Source organism: Arachis ipaensis, chromosome B03, assembly GCF_000816755.2.
Source record: "Arachis ipaensis cultivar K30076 chromosome B03, Araip1.1, whole genome shotgun sequence".
NCBI classification, from domain to species: Eukaryota; Viridiplantae; Streptophyta; class Magnoliopsida; order Fabales; family Fabaceae; genus Arachis; species Arachis ipaensis.
In genome coordinates this window covers 126,137,672-126,143,762 of record NC_029787.2, presented here as the reverse complement: position 1 = coordinate 126,143,762, position 6,091 = coordinate 126,137,672, and the positions used below count along the sequence as shown (strand labels likewise).

General features: G+C 35.7%; 1 pseudogene; it reads left to right on the top strand.

The window, feature by feature from the left end:
* LOC107631930 lies at positions 1,272–4,200 on the top strand (annotated as a pseudogene).

Sequence of the window (6,091 nt, the reverse complement as noted above, 5' to 3'; positions counted from 1 at the left end):
GCTATAAGAATACATTTAATAGTATAATAATATTTTTTAAAATTTTTAATATATTCAATATATTAAAAAATAAATTTAAATAATTTTAGGACACATGTTAACAATACCTGACTAACTAAATGCCCTTGAATTAATTACTATTACTATTACTATTAATTACAACCCCCTCTCTGTCCGTTTGTTTTGTATGTTCATCTAATCGAAGCCAAAGGAGATGATATTAACAAGGTGCTACTTTTGGCTTTCATTAATCCATGTCTTTAGTAGTGTTATTTCACTTAATTGATAATTATTATAGCTAGGAAATGGGACCTTGAATTATTATCCAACAAAGTGGGGGACATCCTGGTACATCAAACATGGGAAGAGAAAAAAAAAAAAAAAGAAATTAAAATGAGAAGAACCAAAGAAACAAAACGGATCAGCATTAGTGGACAAGATTAGTGTCAACATCAAAACAAACTCCATACTGAACCAGTTTAGCTTGTGGGCCTTCTTTAATTTTCATCCAAAACACCGCCTACTTTTCCCATAATTTTTTTTTAAAGTTATGCTAATTTTACAATTTAGGAGTTGCCCTACAATTTTATTTGAATGATGAGCATATAAATCAAATAAAATAGTAGTTATCATGAGTATTTCATTATTGGAATACGAATTAGTCCTACAATTTTACTAGAATATTTTACCTATTTGAGTACAAATGATTGATTATGACTGATTATTTTTTTTTTTAAATGTACATATATGAAATTCATTTTATTTTACCTAAATCTAATAGAAAATATGGATCTTACATGTTATATTAATTAAATTTATTGAACAATTATCGAATTAGAAAATTAACATAGCTTAGACATTGTAAGTCCATTGAAAATAGTGAATAACTAAATATTAGCCACTTATAAAAATTCACAAAAATTAAACTAAAAAAAAAAAGAAAATCTAGTAACTTGTTTTAGTCCTAAATTTTATTGACTTTTGTGACTATAAAAAAAAAAAGAAAAAAGAATAATAGTTTAGTAGTAGCGAGTGTAGTAGTGTTAGTTCCTAATTAAAAATCCATAACTATCATTATTAAGAACTTTATCACAAATTGACCCCTCTCACTAAAGTTATCGAAATGAAAACAATGATTAATTATAGCGCACCTCTTCCCCAGTCTCTCAGATCCCGAGCCCCATGGAAGCCCCCTCTTACGTGGCAGATCTTGATTGGATGAAACAAATCAACGGCAGAGATGAAGGGGGTCCCTATGGAGGGTAGTTCAATCGAACGGCAGAGAAAGGAAGACCGAGAAACCTCAGGGGAAGCGACTTGGTGCGCAGCTACCGAGGTGAGTGTGAGAGAAGTGAGAAGAGAGAGTGAGAGATATAAACACACTGCGCGCACCATTCTCCACTGTCCAAGGAGATCACGCACGAAAGCTAAGACCCCTCTCTCTTTCTCTCTCTCTCTCTCTTCTTTTCTCTGTGAGTGTTGTGTTTGCTTCTAAGGTGCTTAAGGAGCACTCTATTGTTTCTGCGAGGTTTCAGTTTTTTTGGTGAATGGTGGTGTTGAGCTGATTTCTTGCTGGTTTGGATTCGGGTGACCCGATTGGTTTTGGAATGGATCCGGGTGCGATGATGAACGAGGGCTCCTTTGGGAATGGGGGAGGCAATACGGTGCCGTTTAGCTTGGCGGAGATCTGGCCGTTTCCGCAGGCCGTCAACGCTGCTGGAGGCGGCGCCTTGGGGCTCAGGAGGCCGCAGTTTGGCTTGGGACAGTTTGGGGATTTCATTGCCGGTCCCAACCGGGAACCTGGACCGGTTGCTTCAGAACAGAAGGCGGCCAGCGGTGGCGGTGGCGGTGGTAGTAGGAAGAGGCGTGAATCAGAGGAGGAATCCCCTAAGGGTGTTTCCACCAGCAATGTTGCACCTAATGCCGTGGTAATTTTCATTATTGCCTCTGTTTATCCAATTACTACAACTAATTTACTGTGTCTCGAATTAATAAGAGAGAATTAAATGGAAAAATCATGTTCAATGCTAGTATTTTTTTTTTTCTCTGTTTCAGTTAAAATAATGGAAATGGATCTGCATCTAATGATAATCATAGTTCATGTTATACTTTCTGATTGCATCTAGTTGCAATTTGTTTATGTAGTTTGAATTAAGTGTAGTGAAAGTATTGTGAATTGAATTCATGTGTGAGTGTCTGTGTGGATTGGGCAGAATGATGGGGATGGAAAACGGCTTAAAGGAGGAGGAGGAGCGTCAAGCCAGTTCAGGAAAGCCTGCGGACCAAAATAATCAGACACCACCACCTGACCCTCCTAGGCAAGATTACATCCACGTCCGAGCCAGAAGGGGTCAAGCTACTGATAGCCACAGTCTTGCTGAAAGAGTAATTCTAATCCTACAGTTTTTGTTTCTGTAGTTGTAATGATAAACTTCCATAAGGATGGTCCATTAAATGATAAGTCATATCATAATCTTGCCTTTGTTTTTTGGGCGCGGTGGTTGTTAATTTTTAGGAGATATTGAATTTATGGATCTGTTGCAATTAGGGTAAAATTGACTATTTTTCTCACTGGTGACAGGCTAGAAGGGAAAAGATTAGTGAAAGGATGAAAATTCTTCAGGATTTGGTCCCTGGTTGTAATAAGGTATTGTTTTTCTACCAGTTGAACTTCTTTTCTGCTATCATGGAATATGTGTGCATAAATCAGAAATGGAAAAAAAGAAGAAGAAGAAATGGGTGGAAATTATGTTAATTCAGTCAGAAAAGCAACGAATAATGTCATATTCGGATGTTAGTATTGTATACTACTGTCTAGTAACGTGACTATATTGATAACACATCTGAAAATCATTCCTTACTGTATTTTCTTTAATTCAGGTTATTGGAAAAGCATTGGTCCTTGATGAGATAATTAATTATATCCAATCCCTTCAGCGTCAAGTTGAGGTATCAATTTTTACCCTGATTTTGGTAGTTATGAAATTATAATGTTTTTGTAGTTGATTTTGGTTATTGGGTTTTACAGTTTTTGTCAATGAAGCTTGAAGCAGTGAATTCAAGACTGAACACTGGCATTGAAGCTTTTCCTCCTAAAGATGTAAGCCTTCAACGGTTTTTATATTGGGACGTCGAATTTTGTTGAAAGCTTGTTATTATCCCCTTTCTTTGAAATTCTTCCTTCTGATCATTCTTTTCAGTATGTTTTTACCTGTTGCTATGCAAGGCATCTATTCTTGAGTCATACTCTTGACCTTTTCAATCTTAAAGAGCTTTCCTCTTTTTTCTTCCTGGTCTAAAAAAGAAAGAGAAAGAAAGAGTTTTGTTTTTAAAGACAACACTGAAGATGATTTTGATATCAATACCAAGAAAGTGCCACTTCTTCTCATGTTTTCATCTAAAAAATCAATCAAGCAAACATCAATATACCATAGTTGACATTTTTGTTTCATTTGCTAATAAATGAAATGCTTCTGGCGCTTTAAAGAAACCAGGAGTGAAAATTTCTATATTTGGTTGACAATAACAAAGCCAAACAATTATAATTCTATATTTCATCCTTGTTGAGTAGTCTTGATTCTTAAAAGACATCAATTTCTGTTTCAGTTTGGTCAGCAAACATTTGATCCGGCGAGCTTGCCATTTGGTTCTCAGGCTACTAGAGACTATAGCAGAGGTTCTTCCCCAGAGTGGTTACATATGCAGGTAGGAGGTGCTTTCGAAAGAACAACGTAGACTGTGAAATCCCTTTACATTGTAATAAAAATGCATAAACAAGCAGTATTATTCCGCCCTCCAGTGGCTCCCAGAAAAGAAAAAAGAAAACAAAAAAGAAAAAAGAAAGCAAATGGTATACTGAAGGTGTTAAGACTAATGAGCACCTCCTCCCCATTTTCTACACATGGAGCTATTATCGTTTTTACGACTGCTTTAGTTAGTATTTTAAGGATCCCCCCATTATGTTCTGTGTTGGAAAATGAATTCATTTACTCAAGAGTATGTAGTATAGTGGACTCTTCTTCAGGCTTTTCCGTGGTGATACCCAACATAACCACTTAAAAATGATTATTCTTGTTGTAAAAGAATGTTATTGCTTGTCCTGAATACATAATGCTTACATATTGTGTAATAGTCTCTCAACATTGGTGTTTGTTTGTGAAAGAAATGTTGAATAAATGAAGCAAATAGAACTTTGTTAAATTCATTTTTTGGCATGTTACACTACCCATTTGAGTGCAGCAAAAATATCTTTGCCATATTATAGACTTCTGATAAGATATTCCATAGAAACACTTGATATTTGCTGGAATCAAATTGTAGCAACTAGATATTGCTAGACATGAAAGATGTCTAATATTCTCCAAACTAAAGTTGGAGCATGGATACTTTGATTACGTCATCAACATTAGTTGTAAAATAATATGGTGAAATCTCTTATTTTCATTATCTTGAATGGGCAATATATCATTAGTGATTCAGGTGAGCTTTATTTCATACCTTATTTACCCTGTGATTTTTCCTTTCATCTCTTTTTGAGGTTCAACAATTAACGAGTACATACGTGAATGCATTCTCTGAGAATAATTTATGCAAACAGGGAAACTAGATTAATACCCCTAAATAATTAAATATGCATCACATAGATAGAGTCTTGATTTGGAGATCGTGAACTGTTGACGAGTTTCCTTAGCAGTACAAACTTTCTGAATTGTGTTACTTCTTTCAAATCAGAAGTCACCTAGCATTTCTTCACCTTAAAAATTAGCATATATTAAGGAGTATGATTTGCTTTGTCGCCCATCAAGGACTACAGACATGAATTTGAGATTTCGTCTAATGTGGGAAAGGAGGTTACTCTTATGGATTTGAAAGCAGCTTAATTGGTCAGGATTTGTGCTCTCGTTTCATTGCATTCTTGTTAGATACTAGTGGCTTCTACGCTTTGATTTTGTGTGTGTACTGTATACTAAGGGGTACGTGAATCCTATTGGATCTAATCTCTCTTTTTCTACTTTATTTTTTCCCTCTTGCTGGGGCATGATTCAATCAGATCGGATTTATCGACATGACAAATTGTAAGAAAATAAAAAAAAGCTGATAATGTTGGGCCTATGTTTGAGATCTTTTTCATTTTTTGGGCCTTGTTGATATGGGACTCCCAGAGCAGCAATGGCTAATCTGAATGGAAACAAAGGCTTGGCAAACCATCATGAATATGTTATATGTTATACAATAAAAAAACTACTCGAATAAAGATGTTAAAAATATCTTTTCATAATCTTAAACTAACAATGGTTTCAAACTAATGGAACAGTACGTTCCGGGAAGTACCCTGTCATACCAGAACCGCTTCCTATGCTTTTTCCCTGTGACCAGATTGTATAGAGATAGAAATTATAAAAATCGCAACACTTCCGCATTCAACACTAACAAAAAACTGGAAAACAAGTATATTGAAGAAGAATCAATGAAGCTCATAGACAATGAAAGATTCTGAGTAGTATATTAAAGAAAAACAACATTTAAAATTTGAATGTTATTTATAGCAAACACAGTCATCATAAAAAGCAAGGGTTATTAAATAAAAAAAAACCATATATAATTGCACACTAGTGAGTGCGGAGAAGATGGAGGGAAAGGAAAGCTGCAGAGAGAATTTAGCAGTGGAGATGCAAATATAAGGTCCAAAATAGAAAGAGAGAAGGGGCAAAATGGGGAAAAAAGAGGTGAAAGCGGTTACCAGAGAAAAAAAGAGAGCGGTTTCTGCTTTCAGATTTTCCCAAAATTTACGGAACGAAAGAGAAAGAATACGAATACGAAGAAGGAGGAAGAAAAAGCGATAATCGAATCGTGATAACGCATGATATCGGAAGATGATGAAGGGATTGGGTGGGATTGATTCTCAACCAGGTTCTTCTTTCGCGCGAACGAGTTCCAAGATGCATCAGCGACCCCCCTCTCAGACCATTCGACTCGGCCGGGTCCAGCCACAGGCATATTATTATTATTATTATTATTATTATTTTACTTGGAACTTCGCTTGCCCCTTTAACCTAAGTGCTAGTAACGTCTTCTACCATGCCATCCTTCC